The sequence below is a fragment of the Opisthocomus hoazin genome, chromosome W (assembly GCF_030867145.1).
Source record: "Opisthocomus hoazin isolate bOpiHoa1 chromosome W, bOpiHoa1.hap1, whole genome shotgun sequence".
NCBI lineage: Eukaryota > Metazoa > Chordata > Aves > Opisthocomiformes > Opisthocomidae > Opisthocomus > Opisthocomus hoazin.
Genome location: NC_134453.1, coordinates 6,981,176 through 6,995,622, shown reverse-complemented (window position 1 = coordinate 6,995,622; position 14,447 = coordinate 6,981,176). Strand labels below are relative to the sequence as shown.

Sequence of the window (14,447 nt, the reverse complement as noted above, 5' to 3'; positions counted from 1 at the left end):
CAGAAGGGGCTAGCCTGGAAAGCTTTTGCTCAGCCTCGTCTGCTCTTTGCACTGCTCACACAGGCGCACAGAAACTGGGGTTTCTTGCTTGCCTTGCCACCTCAAAATTCAAATGTAGCCTAGGGGTCCCTGCCGGTTTCCTGCAGCAGCCCTGCACCAAAGGTGTGAACGTCTCCAGACAACTCGCACTTAGAAGGGTCTAGGCTGGAAAGCTGTTGCTCAGCCTCATCTGCCCGTGGTACTGCCCGCACAGACGCACAGAGACTGGGGCTGCTTGCTTGCCTTGCCACCTTAATCTTCAGACGTAACCAAGGGGTCCCTGCCGTGTGCCTCCAGCAGACCTGCACCAAAAATGCGAACATCTCCAGATAGCTCGTACCCAGAAGGAGCTAGCCTGGAAAGCTGTTGCTCAGCCTCATCTGCCCATGGCACTGCTCGCACAGAGGCACACAGAGACTGGGGCTTCTTGCTTGCCTTGCTACCTCAAATTTGAAACGTAGCCTAGGGTGTCTTTCCCCGGCACCTCAAGCAACCCTTACCCAAATATGCGAAGGTCTCAGGATATCTCTTACCAAGTATTGGCTATCCCGGAAAGCTGTTGCTCAGCCTCATCTGCCCATGGCATTGTTCGCACAGACGCACAGAGACTGGGGCTGCTTGCTTGCCTTGCCACCTCAAACTTCAAACATAGCCCGGGACTCCGTGCTTTGGGCCTCTAGCAGCCCTGCACCAAAAATGCGAACATGTTGGAATATCTGTTGCCAAGAAGGGTTTAGGCTGGAAAGCTGTTGTTCAGCGTCATGTGCCCATGGCACTGCTCGCTCAGGCGCACAGAGAATGGGGCTGCTTGCTTGCCTTGCCACCTCAATTTTCAAATGTAGCCTAGGGGATCCTTTCTGGGGGCCTCCCGCAGCCCTCACCAAAATATGCGAACGTCTCAGCATATCTCTTACCAAGTATTGTCTAGCGTGTAAAGCTGTTGCTCAGCCTGATCTGCTCATGGCATTGCTCACACAGGCGCACAGAGACTAGTGCTGCTTGCTTGCCCTGCCACCTCAAAATTCGAACGTAGCCTAGGGGGTCCTTGCCAAGCTCCTTCTGCAGCCCGGACCCGAACACGCGAACGTCTCAGGATATTTCTTACCAAGAAGGGGCTAGGCAGGAAAACTGTTGCTCAGCCTCATCTGCCCATGGCACTGCTCGCACAGGCGCACAGAGAGACTGAGGCTTCTGCTTGCCTTGCATCCTCAAACTTCAAACAAATCCCGGGCGTCCCTGCTGGGTGCCTCCAGCACACATGCACCGAAAATGCAAAAGTCTCCAGATAGCTCGAACCAAGAAGGGGCTAGCCTGGGAAGCTTTTTCTCAGCCTCATCTGCCCATGGCACTGCTCGCACAGATGCACTGAGACTGGGTCTGCTTGCTTGCCTTGCCACCTCAATTTTCAAACGTAGCCTAGGGGGTCATTGCCAAGCTCCTTCTGCAGCCCTGACCCAAATATGCGAACGTCTCCAGATAGCTCGAACCCAGAATGGGCTAGCCTGGAAAACTGTTGCTCAGCCTCATCTGCCCATGGCACTGGTCACACAGGCGCACAGAGACACTGAGGCTTCTTCCCTGCCTTGCATCCTCAAACTTCCAACAAATCCCGGGCGTCCCTGCTGGGTGCCTCCAGTAGACGTGCACCGAAAATGCGAAAGTCTCCAGATAGCTTGCACCCAGAAGGGGCTAGCCTGGAAAGCTGTTGCTCAGCCTCATCTGCCCATGGCACTGCTCACACAGGTGCACAGAGACTGGGGCTGCTTGCTTGCCTTGCCAACTCAAACTTCAAACGTAGCCCGGCGATTTCTGCTGGGTTCCTCCAACAGACCTGCACTGAAAATGCGAAAGTCTCCAGATAGATCGCACCCAGAAGGGGCTAGCCTGGAAAGCTGTTGCTCAGCCTCATCTGCCCATGGCACTGCTCGCACAGATGCACTGAGACTGGGGCTGCTTGCTTGCCTTGCCACCTCAAACTTCAAACATAGCCCGGGACTCCGTGCTTTGGGCCTCTACCAGCACTGCACCGAAAATGCGAACGTCTCCAGATAGCTTGCACCCAGAAGGGGCTAGCCTGGGAAGCTGTTGCTCAGCGTCATCTGCCCATGGCATTGGTCGCACAGAAGCACAGAGACTGGGGCTGCTTGCTTGCCTTGCCACCTCAAACTTCAAACATAGCCCGGGACTCCGTGCTTTCTGCCTCTAGCAGCCCTGCACGGAAAATGCGAACGTGTTCGATATCTATTGCCAATAAGGGTTTAGTCTGGAAAGCAATTGTTCAGCCTCATCTGGTCATGGCACTGCTTTCACAAGTTCACAGAGATTGGGGCTGCTTGCTTGCCTTGCTACCTCAGACTTCAAACATAGCCCGGGTGTCCCTTCCGGGTGCCTCCAGCAGCCTTGCCCCAAATATGAGAACGTCTCCAGATAGCTCGCAACTAGAAGGGGCTAGCCTGGAATGCTGTTGCTCATCCTCTTCTGCCCATGGCACTGCTCGCACAGGCGCACAGAGACTGGGGCTGCTGGCTTGCCTTGCCACCTCAAACTTCAAACGTAGCCTAGGGGGTCTTTGCCAGGCGCTTGCCACACCGCTGTCCTAAATATGCGAGCCTTTCAAGATATCTCTTATTAAGAAGGGGCTAGCTGTGGGCCTCAGCAGGGCCCCCAGCGCGGTGCAATTGATAAGGAAGGATGTGTTGGAACTTGTGGGCCATAAACCCTGGGAAGAAGGGAGTTAGTGCCGAGCCATCCTGACCCTGAGAAGAATAGAGATAGTGCTGAGCCATCCTGAAGGAGGAAGCAGGGCCTTAGATAAGATAAGAAAAGAATGTCTCTGCATGGCCTTAGTTTAGATAAGCTTAGGAAAAGAATGTGTCTGTATTAGCAACTGTGTTAACCAATCCATAGGTGCCTAGTTTGAAACTTAACCAATCAGTTTAAAACACGCTACCTTCTGATCTGTATAAATGTATGTGTGTAAGAACAATAAAACGATCATCCCGCTTGTGTCAAGCGGTGTCCCGTCTCTCAGTCGCGGCAAATTGGTGACCCCGATGTGATTCGGAGAAAAACCACCTATCTGCGTGGCATGCTGTGAGTCCCACAGGACGTTGAATGAGCTGCTGAAAGGAAGCAGGAGCCGGCTTTAACAATCCCTCCGGAGCTGAGAGGTGAGCTGTGGGAAACATGGGAAGTCAGACGTCTTCCCCAGAGAGAGACGTATATGAGCTTATGAAAGCTCTCCTTAAAAGACATGGAAAGAATATTTCTGGGCACGATCTCAAACTGATACTTAAATGGGTACAGGTGAAGATGCCCACTGTAACTGCATCTACTATCTTTACGCGGGAACTTTGGGACGATGTGGGGGTGAAACTATGGGACGCGGCAACGACAGGGAATGCCGAAGCCCAGCGTATGCTCACCTGGTGGAGGAGTGTTTTTGAGACTTTAAAAGCGCAAGAGAAAAATCATAAAGACAAAGCAGGGGAGGAGGATAACTCTCCCACGGCGCCTCCGGTGCTGCCGGAGAACAAACCTTTAAGAGTGTGTGCTGCAGGATACCCCCCAGGGGGGGGATCCTTTTGACCCGGGTCCGGTGGATCCTGAAAAAGAACCGGATCTCTACCCCCCTAACCCGCGCGATGTGTGGGCTAATATAAAACGCCAAGCCTTGAAGGAGGGGGAGTTAGAAATCGCTAAAACAATTGTAGCCCCCGTGATCTATCAGGGTCGGGGGGCTCAGTGGGAGGCTTTATCTTTCTCGGTAATTAAGGAACTGCGTCGTACTGTTACTGAGCACGGGCTTTCGTCTCCGTATTTTGCAAGTTTGTTGTCTTCTGTTTTCGACACTTATGTTATGACTCCGCATGATTTAAAATCTTTAGCGCAACTGTTACTGACTCCGACACAGTACTCCCTGTGGGAGTCACACTGGAGGGGGGGACTCCAGGCACTTCTCACGACTTACGTGGGTCACGGCAATGCAGCTATAGCTGCGCTGACTATAGAACACCTTACTGGCACGGGTCAATATTCTGATCCGGTGGCTCAAGCCCGGGATATCCCACGGGAAGCTCTTGAGGCGACTCGTGAAGAAGCTAAAAAAGCCCTTTTTAAGGTCCCTGACTCACAAAAACCGCAAAAAACCTTCACTACGATTACCCAGGACCCCCGGGAACCTTATATGCAGTTTATTGACAGGCTGAAGCAAGCTCTGCAGCGTCAGATAGACAATACGGAAGCGCGGGAGATTTTGTTGTTAAAATTGGCTGTAGAAAATGCTAATGTGGATTGTAAAAAGTTACTGAAATCTCTCCCAAAACCAAACCCCACACTGGTGGAGATGGTAGAGGCTTTTAATAGAATTGGCACTATGGATCATGAATTTGAAGCCATGGCTGCTGCTTTCGCGGCCATGCACAGCTCTGGGGGGCCCGGGAATTGTTATGGTTGCGGCAAACCAGGTCATTTGAAAAAGTACTGTTTGGCTACCAATGCTGGTACCAGGCCCCAGGCCCCTGGGGTCTGCCCTAGATGCCGAAAAGGACGTCATTATGCTAATCAATGTCGGTCTAAGTATGATTTCCAGGGTCAACCGATACAGGGAAACCGATCGCGGAGCGCGGGGCAGCGACGCACGCAGACACAAGTACCACAGCCGACGTTTCAACCCCTACGGAGGGAACCAGCAGTGTCTCAAGTCTCCACCCAACAGCAGCTGGTAGCGCCGGATTGGACCTGGCAACCTCTCACACAGTAACGTTGCTCGATTCCTCGGTTCACTTATTGTTAACAAATGTTTCGGGGCACCTACCCCCAAAAACTCAAGCGCTTTTGTTAGGAAGATCATCTACCACCTTGTCAGGACTTTTTGTACTACCAGGGGTCATTGATTCTGACAGTAATGATGAAATTAAAATCATGGCATGGACCCCGTTTCCTCCCTGCACCGTGCCAGAAGGCAGCCGTATAGCACAATTGATATTGATTCCCACAGTGACGGACTCCCCAGTTCCTAACCAGCCTCAACAAAGGCAGGGAGGGTTTGGATCTACGGGGGACCCACAAATTTTATGGGTACAGTCTATTTCTCAGAAACGACTTGTGTACCAATGTACCCTTATTCGTGGGGGGCAGCAAGTAATATTAAATGGGATTATTGATACTGGAGCTGATGTCACAGTAGTATCCCAGGCCAAGTGGCCTCCACAATAGCCTCTGGCTAACGTTTCCCAGACATTAGCTGGAATTGGGGGAACTGGTAAAAGCCACCAAAGCGTAGAATTAATCCAAATCCAAGGTCCGGAAGGGCATACAGCTTCTGTTAAGCCTTTTGTGTTACCTGTTCCTATGGTCCTGTGGGGGCGCGACGTACTGTCTCAGTGGGGAATGTCCATTCGGACCCATTTTTAGATGGGGCCATTGAAGTGCGCGACACCCTGAAATTAACTTGGAAAACCGAAGACCCTATTTGGGTAGATCAATGGCCCCTCCCTCTGGAAAAGCTTCGCGCCCTCCAGGAATTAGTCACGGAGCAGTTGACAAAAGGGCACATCATGCCCTCCACTAGCCCTTGGAATTCACCTGTCTTTGTCATCAAGAAACAAACTGGCAAGTGGCGCTTACTCCATGACCTTAGAAAAATTAATGACGCTATGGAAGATATGGGAGCCCTTCAACCAGGACTCCCGTCCCCTACTATGATCCCTCGAGATTGGCACTTGACTGTTATTGACCTCAAAGACTGCTTTTTTAATATCCCACTGTATCCAGACGATACTCCTAAATTTGCCTTTTCAGTTCCAAGCGTCAACATGCAAGCCCCGTTGTAAAGATACCAGTGGGCTGTGCTGCCACAGGGAATGAAGAATAGTCCTACGATTTGTCAGTGGTACGTAGCTAAAGTACTCACCCCTGTTAGAACTACAATGCCTAGTGTCTTGTTGTATCACTATATGGATGACATCCTGGTGGCTGCACAACTCCATGAGGTCATGGAGGAAGCTGTAGCCCTTGTCATGGCTGCCGTTAACTCGGCAGGCCTCTGTATTGCGCCGGAAAAGGTTCAAAAAATATCTCCATGGAAATACTTAGGTTGGCGCATCAGGGCCCAGACTATAATTCCACAACCTCTGCAGATACAGACAGACATACAAAATTTACATGATGCACAAAAATTATTGGGAACAATCAATTGGGTTCGACCACTGTTGGGGATATCTAATGCAGATTTAAGTCCTTTATTTAGACTGCTAAAAGGGGACACTGACTTACGCTCCCCCCGCAGTCTTGACCCTGAAGCCACTACCTCCCTGCAAAAGGTTGCTACAGCAATTAGTCTCCAACAAGCACATCGATGGGCTCCCGAGCTACCATTTCTTCTGATTATTTTAACCCCGCTCGACAACCTCATGCGCTAATATTTCAGTGGGATTCTCAGAAATCAGACCCACTGCTGATTATTGAATGGATTTTCTTCCCCAATCAGTCCACAAAGACTATTTCAACACATCCTTCCTTATCAATTGCACCGCGCTGGGGGCCCTGCTGAGGCCCACAGCTAGCCTTGAAAGGTGTCGCTCAGACTCATCTGCCCGTGGCACTGCTCGCACAGATGCACAGAGACTGGGGCTGCTTGCTTGCCTTGCCACCTTAAACTTCAAACATAGCCCGGGTGTCCCAACCGGTTGCCTCCAGCAGCCCTGCCCCGAATATGAGAACGTCTCCAGATAGCTAGCAACCAGAAGGTGCTAGTATTGAAAGGTGTTGCTCAGCTTCATCTGCCCATGGCACTGCTCGCACAGGCGCACACAGACAGGGGCTGCTTGCTTGCCTTGCCACCTCAAACTTCAAACGTAGCCCGGGGCTCCCTGCTGGGTCCCTCCAGCACCCCTGCACGGAGAATTCGAACGTCTCAGGATATCTCGTACCAAGAAGGGTTTAGCCTGGAAAGCTGTTGCTCAGACTCATCTGCCCATGGAACTGCTCGCACAGACGCACAGAGACTGGGGCTGCTTGCTTGCCTTGCGACCTCAAAATTTAAACGTAGCCCAAGGCTCCCTGCCGGGTGCCTCCAACAGCCCTGCAACGAATATGCGAATGTCTCCAGATAGCTTGCACCCAGAATGGGCTAGCCTGGAAAGCTGTTGCTCAGCCTCATTTGCCCATGGCACTGCTCACACAGGTGCACAGAGACTGGGGCTGCTTGCTTGCCTTGACACCTCAAACTTCAAACGTAGCCTAGGGGGTCGTTGCCGGGTCCCTCCCACAACCCTGACCTTAAAATGCGAGCGTCTCAGTATATCTCTTACCAAGTAAGGGCTAGCATGGAAAGCTGTTGCTCAGCCTCATCTGCCCATGGCACTGCTCACACAGGCGCCCAGAGTCTGGGGCTGCTTGCTTGCCTTGCCACCTCAAACTGCAAATGTAGCCTAGGGGTCCTTGCCAGGCCCCTCCCAAAGCCCTGATCTTAATATGTGAACGTCTCAGGATATCTCTTACCAAGAAGGGGCTAGCCTGGAAAGCTGTTGCTCGGCCTCATCTGTCCATGGCACTGCTTGCACAGACACACAGTGACTGGGGCTGCTTGATTGCCTTGCACCTCAATCTTCAAACGTACCCAGGGCTCCCTGCTGAGTCCCTCCAGCACCCCTGCACAGAGAATGCGAACGTCTCAGGATATCTCGTACCAAGAAGGTTTTAGCTTGGAAAGCTGTTGCTCAGCCTCATCTGGCCATGGCACTGCTCGCACAGGCATACAGAGACTGGGGCTGCTTCCTTGCCTTGACACCTCAGTCTTCAAACATAGCCTGGGTATCGCAGCCGGGTGCCTCCAGCAGCCCTGCAACGAATATGCGAATGTCTCCAGATAGCTTGCACCCAGAAGGGGCTAGCCTGGAAAGCTGTTGCTCAGCCTCATCTGCCCATGGCACTTCTCACACAGGCGCACAGAGACTGGGGCTGCTTGCTTGCCTTGCCACCTCAATTTTCAAACATAGGTCAGGGATCCCTGCTGGCAGCTTCCTGCAGCCCTTCACCGAAAATGCGAACATCTCTAGATATCTCTTACGAAGATGGGGTAGGTTGTAAAGCCTTTGCTCAGCCTCATCTGCCCATGGCACTGCTCTCACAGGTGGTCAGAGAATGGGGCTGCTTGCTTGCCTTGCCACCTCAGTCTTCAAACATAGCCCGGGTATCCCAGCCGGGTGCCTCCAGCAGCCCTGCAACGAATATGCGAATGTCTCCAGATAGCTTGCACCCAGAAGGGGCTAGCCTGGAAAGCTGTTGCTCAGCCTCATCTGCCCATGGCACTGCTCACACAGATGCACAGAGACTGGGGATGCTTGCTTGACTTGCCACCTGAAACTTCAAACGTAGCCTAGGGGGTCTTTGCCGGGTGCCTCCCACAGCCCTGACCTTAATGTGTGTGCTTCTCACTATATCTGTTACCAAAAAGGGGCTAGCCTTGAAAGGTGTTGCTCAGCCTTGTCTGCCCTTGGTACTGCTCGCACAGGCGCACACAGACTGAGGCTGCTTGCTTGCCTTGCCACCTCAAACTGCAAACGTAACCAGGGGGTCCCTGACGGTTGCCTCCAGCAGCCATGACCCGAATAGGCGAACTTCTCCAGATAGCTTCCACCCAGAAGGGGCTAACCTGGAAAGCTGTTGCTCAGCCTCATCTGCCCATGGCACTGCTCGCACAGGCGTCCAGAGTCTGGGGCTGCTTCCTTGCCTTGCCACCTCAAACTTCGAACACATCTCAGGGCTCCCTGCCCGGTCCCTTCAGCAGCCCTCCATCGAAAATGCGAGCGCCTCGGGTAATCTATTACCAAGAAGGGGTTAGCCTGGAAAGCTGTTGCTCAGCCTCATCTGCTCATGGCACTGCTCGCACAGGTGCGCAGACACTGGGGCTTCTTGCTTGTCTTGCCACCTCAATCTTCAAACGTAGCTTGGGGATCCCTGCCGGCTGCCTCCAGGAGACCTGCACCAAAAATGCGAACATCTCCAGATAGCTTCCACCCAGAAGGGGCTAGCCTGGAACACTGTTGCTCAGCCTCATCTGCTCATGGCACTGCTCGCACAGAGGCACAGAGACTGGGGCTGCTTGCTAAACCTTCTACCTCAAACTTCAAACGTAACCAGGGAGTCCCTGGTGGTTGCCTCCAGCAGCCGTGACCCGAATAGGCGAACGTCTCAGAATATCACTTATCAAGAAGGTGCTAGCCCGGAAAGCTGTTGTTCAGCCTCATCTGCTCATGGAACTGCTCGCACAGGCACAGAGAGACTGGGGCTGCTTGCTTGCCTTGCCACCTCAAACTTCACACTTACCTCGTGGCTCCCTGCTGGGTCCCTCCAGCAGCCCTGCACCGAGAATGCTAACGTCTAAGGATATCTCTTACCCAGAAGGGTGTAACCTGGAAAGCTGTTTCTCAGCCTCATCTGCTAAGGGCACTGCTTGCACAGGCGCACAGATACTGGGCTTGCTTGCTTGCCTTGCCACCACAAACTTGACACGTAGCCTAGGGGATCCTTGCAGGGGACCTCCCACAGCCCTGACCTGTATATGCAAACATATCAGCACATCTCTTAACGAGAAGGGGCTAGCCTGGAAAGTTTTTGCTCAACCTCATCTGCCCATGGCACTGCTCGCACAGGCACACACAGAGTGGGGCTGCTTGCTTGCCTTGCCACCTCAAATTTCAACGTAGCCTAGGGGGTCCTTGCAGGACGCCTCCCGTAGCCCTGACCTGAATATGCGAACGTCTCAGAATATCTCTTACCAAGAAGGTTTTTGCCTGGAAAGCTGTTGCTCAGACTCATCTGCCCATGGCACTGCTCGCACACACACACAGAGACTGGGGCTGCTTGCTTGCCTTTCCACCTCAGACTTCAAACGTAGCGTAGGGGTCTCTGCCAGGGGCATCCCGCAGGCCTGACCCAAATATGCGAACTTCTCGAGATATCTCTTACAAAGAAGGGTTTATCCTGGAAAGCTGTTGCTCAGCATCATCTGCCCATAGCACTGCTCGCACAGGCGCACAGAGACTGGGGATGCTTGCTTGCCTTGCCACCTCAAACCTCACTTGTAGTCTAGGGGGTCCTTGGCGTGGGCCTTCCACAGCCCTCACCCGAATATACGAACGTCATAGGATATCTCGTACCAAAAAGGGGCTATCCTTGAAAGCTGTTGCTCAGCCTCATCTACCCATGGCACTGCTCGCACAGGCGCACACAGACTGGGGGAGCTTGCTTGCCTTGCCACCTCAAACTTCAAACGTAGCCCGGGGCTCCCTGCTGGATCCCTCCAGCACCCCTGCACGGAGAATGCGTACGTTCAGGATATCTCGTACCAAGAAGGATTTAGCCTGGAAAGCTGTTGTTCAGACTCATCTGCCCATGGCACTGCTCGCACAGGAACACAGAGACTGGGGCTGCTTGCTTCCTTTGTCACCTTAAACTGCAAACATAGCCTGGGTGTCCCTGCCGGGTGCCTTCTGCAGCCCTGCCCCGAATATGAGAACGTCCCCAGATAGCTCGCAACCAGAAGTTGCTAGACTTGAAAGGTGTTTCTCAGCCTCATCTGCCCATGGCACTGCTCTCACAGGCGCACAGAGACTGGGGCTGCTTGCTTGCCTTGCAACCTCAAACTTCACATTTATCTCGTGGCTCCCTGCTGGGTCCCTCCAGCAGCCCTGCACCGAGAATGCTAACGTCTAAGGATATCTCTTACCCAGAAGGGTGTAACCTGGAAAGCTGTTTCTCAGCCTCATCTGCTAAGGGCACTGCTCGCACAGGCGCACAGAGACTGGGGCTGCTTGCTTGCCTTGCCACCACAAACTTGACACGTAGCCTAGGGGATCCTTGCAGGGGACCTCCCACAGCCCTGACCTGTATATGCAAACACATCAGCACATCTCTTAACGAGAAGGGGCTAGCCTGGAAAGTTTTTTCTCATTCTCATCTGCCCATGGCACTGCTCGCACAGGCACACACAGAGTGGGGCTGCTTACTTGCCTTGCCACCTCAAATTTCAACGTAGCCTAGGGGGTCCTTGCAGGACGCCTCCCGTAGCCCTGACATGAATATGCGAACGTCTCAGGATATCTCATACCAAAAATGGGCTAGCCTGGAAAGCTGTTGCTCAGCCTCATCTGCCCATGGCACTGCCTGCACAGGCACACATAGACTAGGGGTACTTGCTTGCCTTGCCACCTCAAACTTCAAACATAGCTTAAGGCGTCTTTGCCGGGCACATGCCGCAGCCTTGACACGAATATGCGAACGTCTCAGGATATCTCTTAACGAGAAAGTGCTAGCGTGGAAAGCTGTTGCTCAGCCTCATCTGCCCATGGCACTGCTCACACAAGCACACAGAGACTGCGGCTACTTGCTTGCCTTGACACCTCAGTCTTCAAAACTAACGACGGGGTCCCCGCAGGGTGCCTCCATCAGCCCTGACCCTAATATGCGAACGTCTCCAGATAGCTCGCACCCAGAAGGGGCTAGCCTGGAAAGCTGTTGCTCAGCCTCATCTGCCCATGGCACTGCTCGCACACGTGCACAGAGACTGGGACTGCTTGCTTGCCTTGCCACCTCAATCTTCAAACATAAGTCGGGACTCCCTGTCAGGTGCCTCCAGCAGCCCTGCACCGAAAATGAGAATGTCTCAGGATATCTCGTACCAAGAAGGGTTTAGCCTGGAAAGCTGTTGCTCACTCATCTGCTCATGGCACTGCTCGCACAGGCAGAAAGAGACTGGGGCTGATTGCTTGCCTTGCCACCTTCAACTTCAAACATAGCCTAGGGGGTCTTTGCTGGGCGCTCACCGCACTCCTGTCCCGAATATGCAAGCGTCTCAGGATAACTACTACCCAGAAGGGGCTAGCCTGGAAAGCTGTTGCTCAGCCTCATCTACCCATGGCACTGCTCGCACATTTGCACAGAGCCTGGGGCTGCTTGCTTGTGGAGTCCTACCTGGACGAGAGGGGACATAGCTTGGTGCGTTGAGCAACCCAGGTTCCGATCCGGAAGTGAACCTTGGGAGCGGCTGACACGGAACCCTGCTGGGAAGGCAGAGAGACGAGCTCGGGACACTGGAGCAGGGGGAACGTCACCGTTTCCTGCCACACTGTCACTTCCTTCCTGCCACGTTGCTGTTTCCTGCCACAGTACTGTTTTCACTTCGAGATGCAGCTCTGCACCAATCACAACGAGTTGCAGTAGTTTTGCCTATATATGTATTGGGGTTTAACCATTCAGATGCTGTAATAGTTTTGCTATATAAACCTTGTTTTTGCTGACTAATAAAGGTGAACGATCATACTCATATTGGTGTCACATTGTTACAACGTTTCCGTAACTCACGCCAACATTTGGTAGCAGCAGATGGACAGTTTCCCTGCAGGAGTCCCTCGGTCTGCGGTGAGCAGATCGCTACCAGAAGGGACTAGCGTTGAAAAGTGTTGCTCAGCCTCATCTGCCCATGGCACTGCTCGCACAGGCGCACAGAGAGACTGGGTCTGCTTGCTTGCCTTGCCACCTCAAACTTCAAATGTATGCTAGGGGGTCCTTGGCGAGGGCCTTCCGCAGCCCTGACCCGAATATGCGAACGTCTCAGGATATCATTTAGCAAGTATAGACCAGCCTGGAAAGCTGTTGCTCAGCCTCATCTGCCTATGGCACTGGTCGCACAGGCGCACAGAGACTGGGGCTGCTTGCTTGCCTTGCCACCTCAGTTTTCCAACGTAGCCCAAAAATCCCTGCCGAGTGCCTCTAGCGGACCTGCACTGAAGATGCGAACATCTCCAGATGGATCGCACCCATAAGGGACTAGCCTTGAAAACTGTTTCTCAGCATTATCTGCCCATGGCACTGTTCGCACATGCGCCCAGAGACTGGGGCTGCTTCCTTGCCTTGCCACCTCAAACCTGAAATTTAGCCTAGGGGGTCTTTGCCGGGCACCCGCTGCACTCCTGTCCCAAATATGCGAAAGACTCTGGATAGCTCGCACCCAGAAAGGGCTAGCCTGGAAAGCTTTTGCTCAGCCTCATCTGCCCATGGCACTGCTCGCACAGGCGCTCAAGCACTGAGGCTTCTTGCTTGCCTTGCCACCTCAATTTTCAAACGTAGCCCGGGGATCCCTGCTGAGTGCCTTCAGCAGCCCTGCACTGAAGATGCGAAAGTCTCAGGATATCTCTTACCAATTATTGGCTAGCCTGGAAAGCTGTTGCTCAGCCTCATCTGCCCATGGCACTGCTCGCACAGGCACACAGACACTGGGGCTGCTTGCTTGCCTTGCCACCTCGATCTTCAAACATAGCCCAGGGGTCCCTGCCGGGTGCCTCCTCCAGTCCTGCACCGAAAATGCGAACGTCTCCACAAAGCTCGCACCCAGAAGGGGCTAGCCTGGAAAACTGTTGCTCAGCCTCATCTGCCCATGGCACTGCTCGCACAGGCGCACAGAGACTGGGGCTGCTTGCTTGCCTTGCCACCTCAAACTTCAAACGTAGCCCGGGACTCTGTGCTTCGTGCCTCCAGCAGCCGTGCTCCCAAAATGCGATCTTCTCCAGATAGACTACACCCAGCAGGGTGTAGCACAGAAAGCTGCTTCGCAGACTCACCTGCCCATGGCACTGCTCGCACAGGCGCACAGAGACTGGGGCTGCTTGCTTGTGGAGTCCTGCCTGGACGAGAGGGGACATAGCTTGGTGCATTGAGCAACCCAGGTTCCGATCCGGAAGGGAACCTTGGGAGCGGCTGACACGGAACCCTGCTGGGAAGGCAGAGCGACGAGCTCGGGACACTGGAGCAGGGGGAACGTCACCGTTTCCTGCCACACTGTCACTTCCTTCCTGCCACGCTCTTGTTTCCGGCCACAGCACTGTTTTGACATCGAGATGCAGCTGTGCACCAATCACAAAGAGTTGCAGTAGTTTTGCCTATATGTGGATTGGAGGTTTGACTAATCAGATGCTGTAATTACTTTGCTATATAAACCTTGTTTTTGCTGACTAATAAAGGTGAACGATCATACTCATATTGGGGTCACAACGTCACAACGTTTCCGTAACCCACGCCAACAGGGCTGCTTGCTTACCTTTCACCTTAAACTTCAAACCTATCTGGGGGTCACTGCCGGGTGCCTCCATGAGCCCTGCACAGAAGGTGCGAACGTCTACGCATAGCTCGAACCAAGAAGGTGCTAGCCTGGAAAGCTGTTGCTCAGCCTCATCTGCCCATGGTACTGCTCGCACAGGCGCACACAGACTGAGGCTGTTTGATTGCCTTCCTACCTCAAACTTCAAACATTGCATAGGGGGTCTTTGCCGGGCGCCCGCCGCACCCTTGTCCCGAATATACGAGCGTCTCAGGATATCTCTTACCAAGAAGAGGCTAGCCTGGAATGC

At 53.3% G+C, this 14,447-nt stretch overlaps 1 pseudogene; it reads left to right on the top strand.

Moving 5' to 3' along the window:
- Positions 1-14,447, top strand: part of LOC142365453 (uncharacterized) — a 64,492-nt pseudogene that overhangs the window by 25,256 nt on the left and 24,789 nt on the right.